The sequence below is a fragment of the Petromyzon marinus genome, chromosome 43, assembly GCF_048934315.1.
Source record: "Petromyzon marinus isolate PM22_M1 ecotype Great Lakes invasive population chromosome 43, UKy_Petmar_22M1.pri1.0, whole genome shotgun sequence".
NCBI lineage: Eukaryota > Metazoa > Chordata > Hyperoartia > Petromyzontiformes > Petromyzontidae > Petromyzon > Petromyzon marinus.
In genome coordinates this window covers 7,850,678-7,866,236 of record NC_133709.1, presented here as the reverse complement: position 1 = coordinate 7,866,236, position 15,559 = coordinate 7,850,678, and the positions used below count along the sequence as shown (strand labels likewise).

The 15,559-nt window shown below is 49.5% G+C and overlaps 1 protein-coding gene across 1 annotated transcript in view; it reads right to left on the bottom strand.

Moving 5' to 3' along the window:
• Window positions 1-15,559, bottom strand: part of LOC116951675 (exostosin-1a-like) — a 46,453-nt gene that overhangs the window by 26,778 nt on the left and 4,116 nt on the right. The window lies entirely within an intron of this gene.

Genomic DNA, 15,559 nt, shown 5'->3' with positions numbered 1-15,559 from the left:
ATTCGGGCGTAGGTAAAGTAGTGATGCAAAATCAATTGAATGTTACCCACGTAAACCATTCTTCAAATCGTATTGTAAAACACTAATATGAACACGTTATGAAGCACAAGGCTAATGGAAAGCACGTGACAGAACAAACTCAAGAAAACATACGAGACATACGACACAGTATAAAAAAAGGAAAAATAAAAATAATCAAATTGCACCAAAGAACCATAGAAATTCACTGAATGTCCACAATATAATCCTCAAACTTCTGGGATAAGAATTACATTTTCCGATCCATATTTACCTACGAATGAATTGTTTGTCGGGACACTGCAAGCCACTGCAGATTACACACACCAGCATCACCAACCAGCAACGCCAGCAGCAGCAGGCATCGCTCTATAAACGAGGGGGAGAGTGAGCTGCTCCAATCCAGTTTCTGCAGAAGCATTCCAGCACGCGGAGCGAAACGTCGGACACAGTGCCAAGCAGCACACGGCACAGCCTCAAAACGAGCCGGAGAGCCAATTGATTCTCGAATCAAATTGTGGACCTCCCAATCCATGACGAGTGAACAAACAGAGGCACCGGTGGATCGTTACGTGCAACGCAGTATTTGCCCAAAGGTAGGGGGAGGGGGGGGGCCCACGTACATCTGACAGGGGCGGTCGATCTGGCGACGTTATCTCAAGTGTGGGGGTCGCGCATGGAGGCAGGGTAGGTCAGCGTGTACTTTTCAACGGCTGGCTGGTGCAGGGACGGCTGACGGGGGGGGGGGGGGGACGACGCTTGGTGTCCTGCCGCTTGCTTATCTTGGGTTTGCAGTAGAGGCACGTTGGCAGGGCAGTTCCCATATCCCAAGGCTTGTCATTACACATGCGAGAGGAACGCTCAAGATCTCTCGGGCATCAGATCCTCGGGGAATTATTGCAGAGCTCTCTCCCCCACCGAGGGTGGAGGGCTAGTGTGCACCGAGGGAGTTAAGGGCACATGCAAGTTACATGGGAAAGCAATAATAATTAAAGGGGATTTGGGATTTTAAAATTTTACCCTGGAAATTCCCAAATCCTCTTTTAATCGTTAAGAAAATTACCAATGACGGATGCATGACATTTCCAAAATTTTAAACATCCAACCAGAAAAGCTTTAAATTATTCTTTTTTTATTATATGGCAAAACTTGACGTATTTAAGCGTTTTTGTTTAATCCAAAATGAACTAGGGGAGTAATGATGATCCCAGTGAAAAAAAACTAGGACAAAATGTATTCAGCGTCATCATGGGATTTTCCACACTGCTGTACAGCTATATTTCGCATTCATCACCCCATCATTGGTAATGATCTATCTCACTGCTGGATGAAGACCTCCCCCACACCACATTCGCCATTGGAGGTGGTTTGACCATACTACACCACACTGCTCTGTTTGAGTTGAAGGTGGGTGGGTGGGGGGTGTCTAGGAACCGGTTCGGATAGCACTCACTCACGTTAGCAGTGGCCAACAATCCAACTCGGAGCCACTAAACTCACTGCGCGGCGCGCTAACCCACCCTACGTCACCGTTGCAACCCTATTTTCACCACAGCAGGAAGTATTCACCGCTGCTAACGCTGCCATGTGTGTGCGCTGGTTTGAATGAAACTGCTAACATGGATGAGTGAACGAACCCAGCGAGAGGAATGGCTGGCCGCCGAGTAAGTGTGCTTCATCCCAGTCCCACCAACCACCCCCAACCCCATCTCCCCAAAGCCCCGCCGCCATGTGCCGGCGCTGGCCTCAACAGGAGCTCGCAGACCGCACGCAGACCGCACGCTGGGAGAGATAAACAGGCACAACCTTTGTGCGTGTTTGCCAGCGGCTTCCACGTGGGGCAGTTAATGTTTAAAGAGATTTGAAACGGGCGCATTTTTAAACGTTGTCCAAAATCAATCAACCTTTTAACCCGGAGCAAATGTTCGAAGCGCAAACACGCGGGGTACACACGCGCGGACGGACGTGCGCGTGTGCGCACGCGTACGGATTCCTAACTGCGTGTGTGGTTGTCAAGTTAAACGGGGCCATAGCCGATCCAAGAAAGACGAGGATCAATTTGTGACGGTTCTGGGTGACGATTCTGTTGAAAAAAAAAATGTCTATTAATTATTTTCCCCTCCCATCGAATTTTTTTCCGTGTTTGTTTCTCGCGTTTCTTTTAGTCACGTATGTAGTAGCTTTGTTCGACTCATTAGCCTAAGAGGACGTTAGCACGTAATTAGCATATATCGTAAATAATTAATTGTTATGATTCGACTGCGTGTATTTAGAGTGGAGTACCTGGTGCGGTGTGTAAACATCGCCACTAGGGAGACAAAGGTGGTCGGGCGTGGTGCTGGTCATCCACCTCCTCGTGTACCGTTCCGGCCTTCATAGGTGCTAGCTAACAGCACTTGCCCCTACAGTCTGTTAAGGCTATATGGGGGATCTTTGTCTTTGTGGTGTGACGTGGTTGCCATGGGTCCTGTCCCAATTCATCCCTCCGCGACTACTCTCTCCTCTTCGTCCGGTGCGCCTCCGGTCTGTGAGAGTCAATTGTAGTTGATGAATTGTTACATTCCGAACGATGATGATGGATGATACCGAAGGTGGTTGAAGATGCCGAAGAGGATGGGAACGATGATGATGCTGAAGGTGGTGGTAATGATGATGACGATGATGGTAATGGTGCTCTAACACTGCAGCTACAAAGAGGTGGTCAGGTGGCCCAGGGGACTAATTAAAATGACAGACTGCCGAGCTGTCATCGTATCAGATCCTGGAATGAAAATTCAGATTTTTGCCAATTGCGATTAAGTGTGAGCAACTAGCTGGCTCAACCGGTGCACCAATGACTGCACAGAAACAATATCCAATCATTATTAACTTGGTTTGTCGCTCAAGTTGGCGTACACCAGGCTCTGCTTCCTAAATATTTCAGCTTCATTGCCTCGTGACAATCACGCTCTGCTGAGCATATTAAAAAAAGAAGCGCTCCATATCTAAGTGTATATGAGAATCCCATGCAAGGATCTTGAGAAGTAGTTCTGCGACACACTCTTCTAGGGGTTACTCTCCCAAACAAAAGGGGGCGCGCGCAGATTTCGGCGAAAGTGCCGAGCGGAATATTCTTCACGAGCATGACACAACGGTCAAACAACAAAGCCCTCGCGCGCGAGGCTGTGCAACCCCTCCACAACAGCACTACGATCATATCGCACGGAATATAAAATAACACTACTATTATTGTCATTGCCATTCTCTGGACTTTCGCAGATGTCAAGAGCTTACCAGGTCAGGCTCGCTGAGCTATGTAGCTGTTTTTAGAAGTGACCTGGCCAGAAATAACAGCTCAACGAAGTGGCTTATCATGTGGAAATGTAAAGCAGTCAAATAATCTAAACCAAGGGTCACCAAACTTTTTTCACAGCGGGCCGGATAACTGAATGAATGACGAGCGCGGGCCGCATAATCATTCTGTTCCATACTTGGGGGCGGGAAAGATGTGTATTTGTGTGTGTTGCCATGGAAACCATGGTAACGTCAGAGCGTAGGCTCTGACGGCGGGCCTGATGGACTGACGTCGCGGGCCGGATGCGGCCCGCGGCCCGTAGTTTGGTGACCCCTGATCTAAACGAATGTTTCTAAATGTGGAGGGGAAAAACCAGAGAACCCGGAAAGAAATCCGCGTGACCACAGGAAGAATATGCAAACTCCAAATATACAGGCGTCAGGGTCGAGATCGAGCCCACAACCTAATGTATACCAGGCGAGGTAGTTAACATGCTCACCTCCATACCCGTAATTGCGCACCTTGTGGTGTTCCGATTAACACGGTTGGCTACGTACGGTGCAAAATAAGTTCAACATGCATACGTTCCCATACCATTTTAGACTTTAATGTGGTTTGCAAGTGCACCGTGTTTGAGATGCAATTTGCATAAATGATGCAATATAAATCAAGTTATTATTAATGCACCCGATCTCGTCAGATCTCAGAAGATAAGCAGGGCTTTAGCCTGGAGTGCCTTCATTGAGGCAAGCACCATGCAAAAACAGGTTGTCACAGGGCTGTAGGGCTACGCGGCGGTCAGTAGTGGGCTGTGAAGCACAATCCATCGTCTATCTGTCCTGTGCTTCTGCATCGACCCATCCCACTTTCATCAGCCTGCACTGACCAGCGTGGTGAAGTAGAGGACACACAAACTCCACCACCCGTACGGCGTGACAAGGCATCCGGTTGTGGATTGACAAAAAGGGCTGTACTTGTGTATAACAAAGGAAGCAGAAGCACACATTATATTCGCGCACACATTCGCACAACGCTAACTACTACTGCACAGACATGATTACTACGACACGTACATGGAGACCAATATGCTCACACACATACTTAAGAGTCAGAGAGTTGGCCACATTAATCTGGATATACTGGTGTATATGTCAAGTTTTTTTTGAGCAACACCTATTAATGATGTATGAACCGCGCACACACGTGTAGGGGTTCATTTGATCATGAGCACAAACACACACACACACACACCCCCATTCACCAGTCTCCCCATTGCTGAAAGATCATGACCACACCGAACAAACTAGCACTCCACCAGGTACTCAATTTAGACTGAGCCAACATAGGGGGAGAAACCAAGGCCGGGTTAACATACCAAATGGCCACTGTTGGACTGCACGGCAGTCAGGGATCAAACGCGGGTCTCTGAGATCGCAGGAGAGTGATACTGAACCACAAGTGCCACGTTCCCACGACTGCTGGGTAGAGAGCCAACCTGATTCACGGACCAGCGTTCCTTTCGACAGCTTTTCTAAACTAAACTATTTTTTTTATTTTACCAGGTAGGGTTCACCGAGCCCCATAGCTCTTCTTCAGAAGCGACCTGGCCACAACTGATAGCTCAACCGAGCGGCTCATCATCTGGACATTCATGGCAGCCTAATAATACTCGAAATGCGTGTCGATTCTAGACGTGGAGGGAAAAAACAGAGGACCTGACGTAAAATCCACGCCACCACAGGGAGACAAGCAAACTTCAAACAAAACAAGCGTTAAGGGTCTGGATCGAACCCACGACCTCCTGGGCCGAGCAAGCACCAACAGAGCCGTGCGTCTCGATTGTCGCGAGCCGTGCATCTCCCTTTGCAAAAAGGAGCGACACGCTTTTTTCACCCAGGTTAGCTTAATAAAAACCTAACCCAGGCGTGCGTCAAACTTCAGTCACGCACACAGGCAGGTGGGCGGCGGGGTGTTTGGCGAGGGCGTGAAGTCCGGAGCGCGAGGGGGTCGAGCCCACGGAGCTGCGCTGCACATTGGGACAAAAAGTGAGCCGCGCTAGGGTCCAGGTCCACTTGTCTACGGCTGTGGGAACGCAGCACGAGCCGCCTCTACCTGTGCGCATAAAGACAAAAAGCCCCCATGAAGCCTTCGGCAGTCTGTTCGGGCAAGTTCTATTAGCAAGCACCAATGAAGACCAACACGGCACACGTGGGGATGGGTGGCCAACACCACACCTGGCCGACTTTGTCTACCCAGCGGTGATGTTTACACACCACACCAGGTGCCTATTTGAGGTTGAGTCAACCTCGGAGAGGGCCCAGCGCCGGTTCCGATATTCGTGACCGGTGTTGGCCCGTGAGCGCGAATCGAACTCAGGTCGCCGGATTCACAGCGCACGCGCCACGCGTGCACGTGTATACACACGCCACGCGTGCACGCGTATACACGCGCCACGCGTGCACGCGTATACACACGCCAAGCGTGCACGTGTATACACACGCCACGCGTGCCCATGCACGGCGGTGTGCCCGGTCGTGTTTGAACAGCCCCAGAGGTTGGAAAGGTGGTAACCTTGGCGAAAGGATGCGAGTGGGCGTGGGTAGGCTGGGTAGGCTGGGCAGGCGAGGCAGGCGTGGGCGTGCGAGGGGGGGGGCCCGGCGTCAAGGTGCCGTGTGCCGCTGAACCCGCGTGCCCTACCGCCTTGGCGCCGTGGCGACTCGCACGATGCCAGCGCTGGATTTGGCATGAACGCAGACTTTACATTGAAGCCGGCCCAAGGAACGGTAATTAATTTGAAACGTCCAGTTCCTCTTTTCACATTTTTTTTTTACAATTGCGAGGGAGAGCAGAGAGAAAAGCCATGCGTTACACGGAGATAATGAGACGACAGAAAGGCACTCAGCTTCCGATAGAAAATGGCTGCATTCTAAATGAATCTTAAATAAAAAAAAAAGTTTTCATGGTGAAAAATTTAATAATTCTATGTAAATACTGTTTACTGAGGCAAACTCCTTGGGTTTCTCAAATTCGGGGGGACCACTTAATCCTGCGAACCCTAAAAAAAACAAGAGGGAATCCTTAAGTTTCAGTAGAATTCCCATCCACACATGGCCCCATAAACCCACCCCATCCACACATGGTCTCACAAACACACAAACACACACGTCCCCCTCCTAAACCCAACCATCCACACAGCCTCTGAACCCACACCATCAGCAGACAGCCTCTGAACCCACACCATCAGCAGATAGCCTCTGAACCCACACCATCCTAAACCCACACCATCCACACAAAGCACCCCCTAACCCCCGCACACCATCCTAAACCCACACTATCCACACGGGGTCTCCAATACACACACACACAAACACACCATCAACTCACAGGTTCCTCAGACATACACCGCCTACTCTTGTGCCCAGAATGCCCCACCACTCTCAGCACACACACACATTCCACACGCCACGGCGACACAGACACTGGGATCAGGCTCAGCCCGGTCTGTTCGCTCTGCGAGATGTGAAATAAAATATAAAAATTGGTCACACAGAGGCGCGAACGCCACCCCCCGGCCCGTCCAGCCTCTTTGAATTCAGCTGTAAACCTCAGTCGTGCTGGAATGGAATCACAATTTCATACGCCCGTATGTGTGTGCGCGTGTGTGCGCGTGCGTGCGCGCACTCGAGCTCGCGTGTGCGTGCGAGAGTGCGAGCGTGCGAGTCAAAAGTATCGGGAGGCCCAGATCCAGGTTCGGATACTGCTGGCACCTAAGAAATGCCGCCAGCTCGCACACCGTCGCGCACGCTCGATATTCACTCGTTCACTCCGATATGCTCGCGCTCTATCACTTGCGCACTCCCTCCTGCACGCGCGTGCCCTCTTGTTCGCAATGTCAGCGATTTAAAGAAAATCTGCCCTTGGTGACTGCCAGGGCAAGTGATGTTACCAGCAACCTATTCAGAAAGAGGATATTTATTTATACTGGATAAATCCGAAGAGCTGTAAATCTCTTTTTCACAATCGGCATCACACCTGGCCACTGCTTTGTCTCTCATGTGTAGCGACGTGTGCAACCGTTGCTATCTACACAGGTTAGATATATCATTTGGACTGTTAAGAAAATTAAGTAGGGGGCTTAGTCAGGGCAGGCCACATCTCTCGAAGGGTTGATGGCCGGTGGCCGTGACTAACGACGGAGTGGCAGATAAGGTACGGAATGCGCCCCAAGAGCACATCCACCGTGGTGGAGGAGAAGGAGAAAGTGGAGCAATGAGCTCGGCTCACGTGCAGGAACGAGACGAATTGCTGCAATTGCTGGACCGTGAGAGACGGCGACGGCTTTGGTGAGGCCTTCATCCAGCGCTGGATTGATCAAGGCTGACGGACGATGCACACGCAAATGACCCCTGCAAGCCACTAGATGTGGTGATGCCATTCAACCCCCGAATCACAACAATAAATTCAAGTGTCCGTGGCAGGGTTAATCATTCCACCTAATGTACACACAAACACACAACATCAAACCAACTGGGTACTGTACTGATTTTAGCAATATTTCAGCTACAGGAGACCAGATATCAAATGCTGGCATTGTATATCATGATCAGTAGTGCTCCACTCTTTGGGTACAAGGATCGTGGAGCAGTGCACCAATCCCTGTGCCAACTTTATTGCTAACACACAAACACACGAAGAAACACACAAAGACATGCATAAACATAGGAATGCCTGTGTCCGGAGTGGGCACACACATCACACAGCCCCACCCGTGCCACCCTCCCCAGTCCACAAATATTTGTATTTCCCATCGTGTGGTCGACCAAAGCCTCCAGCTTTTGGGGCGTCCGCCCTGGCGGCTCAGGGAGGCCGATGCTGACGCCTTGTGTCCGTGCACTTGAGTCAGAATGGCTAGAGACACCCAGTTCGAATCCCACCCAAGATTAAACCACTTTCTCAAGTGCAGTGGCCTTGAAAAACATCAGCCCAGTGGCTAATTACCATTTGATTCGGACTAGCGCAACAAAGAGGGATTATAAATCACTCGGGGTGAAAAAAAATCACCTCCCACTCTTCTGTAGACAACTAACGATCGCAACTCAGGGTCACAATCCGATTGTAAAATGACAATTATTTTTCATAATGCGGTGAATGGAAGCACCTGCAATGGACCGCAGGGGTGAAGTCAACCCATGATGCACAACTTATGATTCTCGCACACATCGTCCGATTTATGCATCATGAGGTTAAGAATTTATATTAAACCGAGGCATCATTAGACCCATATGTACGTGTGTACGATGAACCTCTTTCACACCATACGTAGCCAACCGTGCTAAATTGGAGATGCGGGGGAAGGACGACAAATATTCCAACAGAAATATTGAGCAGACACGGAGCAAATCGCTCATGAATCTGCACAGCTGAAGATGGGCCTGCTAGGAGGTGTAAGGACAGCGACTTGAAGGATGCGCAGCAAGGGGCCTGCGTCATCACCGCCGCGCTGTCCCATGACGTGGCCGGTGGAGGATTCAGAATGTCGCAAGTCATGACCCCTGCTCTGTCTACGGGTACCCATCAATGCGAGACGTTGTGCGACGTCACACGGTGCTGTGATGTCACGTCTGCACTTCTGTACCTCGGAAGTCTCTGGGGGCCCGTCATGCCTCTCGTGTTTGTCACTTCCCTGAATTACGATCGAAATTCGACACAACAATCTGCATCTCTTATTTACCTACATCTGTCGTCTCCATCTCTTGCTTGTCTCTCATTCATCGCAACTAATTGGTCTCCCCGCGAGCCAAATCACTCGGAAGGCCGCAGCTCAGCGGGCCGCTCCAAGAGCCTTCGCGGGCCAGATGTGCCCCCGCAGGTCATCGGCTGAAGAACCCCTATCTGAAGAACCCTGTTATACGTTTTAAAACAATAATTAAATTATAAACGTTCAACTCATAAACAGGGCGTCACAACACAAACCGCCGGACGTACTGGTGACAAACCCACAAATCTGTCCTGTCCCTCCTATGATCCCTGCACCCTCCCCCCCCTACCCTCCGTCCCACCCTGGGGCCCAGGGTTAACGAGCCCGCGAAAGGCGGCAGGGAAGGAGTCTTGCCTCTCCTATAATTAGATCAGGAGGCGCAGGGGATGTTTGCTTTTAGTGCCATTGTGTGTGCTTGTGTGTAAGCGTGTGTGCTCACGCATTTGCGCTAACCCCAAACGCGTGAGCGTGCTTGCGTAGAGCGCGAGCACGCACGGCGTTGGACTGCTGTGTTTCTCGTGCGTGTGCGTGTACATGTGTTCAATATAAGTATCCGTGCCAACATGCGCGCGCACGGTTATGTGGTGTGTATGGGCATGATGTGTAGAATAATGTGCCTGTGCTTATGCATTTGCGGTATTTGTGCAATATAAATAGTTATTTCCAGCCCTACATTAACTTAACGCTGGACGAAGGCTTCCCCACGCCTTGTCAATTAATGGGGGTTGTATTGACCATACTTCACCACGCTGGTCCAGTGAAGGCTGGTGAAAGGGGTTTGATGGGTTGCCTAGGACGCATTCAAATATGTATGTTGAACGTCTTTCGCACGGTACGTAGCCAACCGGGCTCATTGCTTATGCAAGCCATGGCTTACTGTGCGAACGCGTGTCCATATAACACGCATACTTCATGTGCAAACACACTGGGATTTGCTTTGACCATACTTCACCACGCCGGGCGGTGAAGGCTGCTGATGTGGGTGGAGAGAGGGGTGCCCAGGAAGAATTCAGATAACACTCTCAGCTGATGTAAAGCCCTATGCGCACATGCATGGGTACACATGCGAATACGCATACACATGCTAGGCGAGCAAGCGTTACACGTGGCCACGCCAGAGGTTAATTATGGGGGGGGGGGGGGGTGAGCAAGAGGGGGGGGGGGGGAATCCCGTGCTACTGAAACCAGCTTAGTCACAGGAAAATATTTTTTTGGAGAAACTATTTTTTTACTTTTACAAAAACAAGAGAAAGAAACCTCCCACCACCATCATCATCACCACCCCCGACCGAAGCCTCACGTGCACGCGAAGCTTTAAAAACGACGGCCACGGAGCCCCCAAATTTAAAAGAGAATGCGATCACAGACGACGGGAGGGGGAGAGGGGAGGGGGAGGAAAAAAAACAGGTGGCCGGCCCTTCAAAGCATCCCCCATCACCACGACCCCTCCAAAGACAAAGATCCCCCGTGTAGCCTGTAATAGACTGTTGGGGGCAAGTGCTGTTAGCAAGCACTCATGAAGGCCGGCACAGCACACGAGGGGATGGGGTGGCCAGCACAACGCCCGGCCGCCTTTGTGTCCCCAGTGGCGATGTTTACACCCATGACCGGTTTAGATAATCGCCACTGGTGTTGGCCGTGAGCGGGAATCAAACTCGGGTCCCCGGGTTCGTAGCGCAGTGCGCTAACTGCTACACTACCGCTCCCAACCACATCGCACCAGGTATTCTTGTCAGGCTGAGTCGACCTAGGGGAGGCCCAGGACGGGTTGAGATAATCGCCACTGGTGTTGGCTGTGAGCGGGAATCGAACTCGGGTGGTCGGGTTCGTAGTGCGCCAACCGCTACACCACCGCTCCCCACCATCCCTCCACCACCACCACCAACAACAACAACCCCTTTCGCCATCGTCACTGCATGACAAAAAACGCCCCCCAATCAAAGGGCGCCCGCCCCCCCCCCCCGCCGTTTATAAGCTAATTTGGGGGGCAACAAAGGGGAGACAAACGTTTCTCGCAGGAGGCAGTACTGCTGGGCCGCCGGGGATGCGGTGGTGGGGGTGGCCCTCGCTTCTTAAAAGAAGGGCGCCGAGGACACAAAAGGGACAGACAATAAAAGAAAGGGGCGCTCGCAAACACGCCAGGGCATGTTAAAGGATTTTAAATGACAAAAGCGGGAATGGTGGAGCGGGCTTTACTTGCTAGCCGGACCCTGATAGGGCTGGCAGTGGTGTTGAACCACATGTTACTTATATATATGTGTGTTTGAGGCGATTGTGTTTATAAACATGCAGAAATGGTTTGAAGTTTTTGTGACTGCAGGGATGCACACTCTTTGGTTCTTTCGGTAAAGTCACGTAGGTATAAAATAAAATAAATTTTATCGCGACGTTTCGATTGACGATTGCTTGTGTTGCAATTGAAACGTCGTGATTTAATTTATTTTATAGCTACGTGACTTTGCCGAAAGAACCAAAGAGTATGCGTTAATGGTATTTGTATACTAATATTAACTAATCCACGAATTAGTAATGATAATGTTAATTCACTGCTGCATGAAGGCCGTGTCGGTCAAGGTGTTTGTTTGACCATACTTCACCACTTGGTCGGTGGCATTGATGTAAGCCACGGGTGAGAATCGAACTCGGGTCACCAGATTCATTGCAGTCCACAAACGACTGGACCCCGCTGCTTCCACTTACTCAACTTCTTAGGGTAAACTCTGATTTAATTTCGCTGAATTATTCCTGCTGGTTTTATTTGTTTTAAGGAAACATGACAAATAGCAACATTTGCTTAATTTGAACAAACTTCCCTTCATGAACCCACGCTGATCTGTGTCGTGAAGTATGGTTAAATAACACAAGATGCGCGTGGTGTGACTAGGCCCTCATGAGAGATGTTAACTACCTAGTCTGGTATCCAGGAGGTCGTGGGCTGGATCCTGACCTTCACGTCTGTGTATTTGGAGTTTGCACGTCTCTCTCCCCGTGGTTGCGTGGATTTTTCTCCGGGTCCTCCGGTCTTCCTCCTCCACTTTTAGAAGCATGCGTATGTAGAGTATTTGGCTTCTCTTCTAAAAAATATCTATATAGCTCAGTGGGCCTTACCTCGTAAAATACAAAGTTTCGTTTAGTAAAGTAATGCTGAGACATGGGAGCAGGACCAGCGAAGTTGAACGGGCAATCACCTGGTTAAATATGCCAACGATCAGAATTAATTACGGCACACGCACGTATGTGTACCACCGCCAACACCAATAAATATATAAACACAGGTAAATATTTGTCAAACAACCAAGTTGTATGACGCATATGTGACTTAACACGACAAAACATTTATGCTTTACGGTTCTCATTCGTGTACACACACACACATTCTGTACACCAACACAGATCAAAGACCGAGATTGCCCGTGTACCTCTTAACAGACCGTTGGGCTGCAAGCCCCGTTAATGAGCACCTTTTAAAGCCAGCACCAGCTCACGATAGGGGGTGGTGAGGCCTATGTCACCATGCTGATGTATTACACACCACACTAGGTACTGTAATCAATTTAAGGTCAAAGCAAACTTTGGGAGGTGGGGGGGAGATCCAGCGCAAGTTCAGATATCAATTGTCACCAATGTCAGTCGTGGCCACGGAATTAAACTCGGACCCTCTTGCTTGGAACGCCGTCGTTCTCCTACCGCTGTTCTGCCGCTCCCCAAACAATTTATAAACATCCACACGCAACTTTAATCACGAAAGTACGCAAGCGTGGGGAAGGAAGTGTGGTAGGGCTGTGGCGATGACAGCTGAGTGGGCGAGCTCGCATGTGGGCAGGAAGAGTTGCCATATGCCCCAATTAAAGAAACACCTTCGCTTATGCAAATCCACAGATGCCTTGGGGCAGATGTTGCGTATTGTCAGAGACACTGAGCCGGAACTGCTGTAATCAATGATCTGAGCCTTGGGTATGTGTTGTCTTCTGCGTCTCAGTGAGTTTACAATGGCTGTGTCGGAGCGCAACGCCATTAATGCCGATATCCTTGGTACAAGCCCTGTGTTTCGGTTGTCATCCGCATCTTAGCCTGCTCATGACTGTCGGAACACCAAGCGATTACTGCAGAATCTTTTACTTCATGACCCCAGTCTCAAGTGTTTTTGGTTCTCAGGAAGGATCATAATGACGGCGTTAGAGCAATGAGCCGGCACTGCCGAGATCCCCAATTATAAAAATGTTGACGAGCACGTCGCATGTTGTGAGAAAGCACGTGCCGGTTTTATGAAAATAATGTAACAAGAGTGGGGATTGTATACTGAAAGTGAATGAATGTGCAAGTCATTCAAATAAGTTAATGTATACGAATGTATGGGTTAGTGTGTAACCATACAGCAGTATATTTAATGTGGGATCACTTTCTCCCAACCCAAAAGAAAAAAACCTTTTGACTACTTCTCGTATTTTGAAAGCTCCACTCTAAGGTGCTTTACAGAACAAACATTCTCTTGTGCCTTCACACCCACACACAACACACGCACACATAACAGATCCCACCTATTTGCCTGGAAAAGAAAATGCTTGGGCAAGCACTTGTTAGTGAGCGCATATTTAGGCACGCACGGCACTTTAAGGGAATGGTATGGTCAGAATCCAGCACATCAGGACACCTCTATCACCCAAGCAATTCTCCAAGTACCTATTTTATACAGAGTTAACCTAGAGCATCCCAAACCAGGTCCTGTACTAATTGGCAGTGGTGGTGTGTGTGGCTAACAAATCCATTCACTAGCTCGCTTGGAGTCAGTTGCTTCCTTCCCACTCTTCTATTGCTACTACCAGGATTATTGTTCGCATGAATTTCACTCAATGATTCCCCCACCCATGCTGAGGACTCCGGGGCTACTGGGGAGTGATTGTTTCGTGTCATTCACACCGTGTTCAACAACCACCACACCGCAGGTCACAACCACTTCTCTTTCTGCTTCTTCCTTCGTGCTGCTCCACTTTGGAATTCCCTCGCATCGTCTCTTTTCATCTATATTATAATAACCTTGCTCACTCTCATCTATCACACCTTCAGTCGTGCTGTGTTTGTTGTTGGGCTGCTTGACATTTTGGGCCTTTGGACCTGTGCTCAGCAACCACGATTGGAAAAAAAAAATCGAACATATTCTGGCTGGGATTGTAGAAGAGTGGGCTCGCGGATAGTCACACTCTTTCGCAATCCGCCCACGCGCAAGATGTGGTTTTGACTCATGTTTTAGGGGTTTGGTCCTGCGGGACATAGCAGTATGATGCAGTTTCGTCCGGTAAAACTGAAAGTTTCAATACGCATGTCATAAAACAAAGGTGTGCCTAAATTTAAATAACTACGGGGGAGGGGGGGGGAGGCGGAAACTGCACGGTTCTTAACCTTTGATTAACAAACACAACCTTACGCACGTACAACCGCTCGGTCAACCGCGCCGACACACCCCATCCACCACACTCCCTAACCCTCCCCGAAAGCCTGTCTCTTAACGCACCCACCAACTCACTCATCGCTACACGCACACCGCCACTCGCCCACACAAACTTTCATACTCACCCATCCGCAGACTCAATGAACCATAATCAGCTACACCCACTTAAAACCTTGCTACGATACCAATCAGCACTCATGAAGCACGCCAACTAACCCTCATTCATAACTAAACACATAAGAACGTACTGTAAACAACACAAAATACAACATTTCCCCGTATAGCCTACATAGACTTAGAGAAAGTGCCTTTGTAGACATGAAGGCTGGCAAGGCGCAAGAGGGGTTTGGCGATTTGACATAGGGGAGGCCCAGGACTGATTATGCTATCACTTTTAAATTGTCAGTCAATGCCAAGAATTTTACTAATTTGGCCGGGTTAGTAGCACGATGCACCTACCACCTTGTATAACAACTTGCCCACACATGCACACACTTCCTTAAACTAATGTAAAAGGTAACCGTCACGCCATCAGACACGTAGCTGCAAACAGTCACGCTACACACATTGCATGCACACTTCCTCACGCAGCTCAAACAAAGAGTTCCTGATCCACATCCAAACCCTGACTTCAACCCAACCTAAACCCTGGCCAAAACTTCAGCACTACACTCTTCTCAGATGAACACCCAGACCTCAAAACCTCACTTTCAAATCCGATGCGATGAACCTGATAATGAGCCAAACACACACACACACAAAAACCTAACTCAGAACCACACAGATCCAGATTTCTAGCTTACTATCTACCCAAAACCTGACTACCCAAAACCAGGGTCCAGACTCAAGCCCTGAGTCTCAGACACCGACTCAGACCCCTAAAGCCGCAAAAGACATCAGCCTTATCAGCCCACATCCCACCAGGACTCAAACTCCCAAAGCCCCATTGGAATATCCAGACCTCAACCTCAGCAGCCCTGCTTAAGCTACCACACACTAACCCAGACATCAACACTCCACATGTAAACACAGACATGACCTAAAAAGCCCAACTCAACTTACA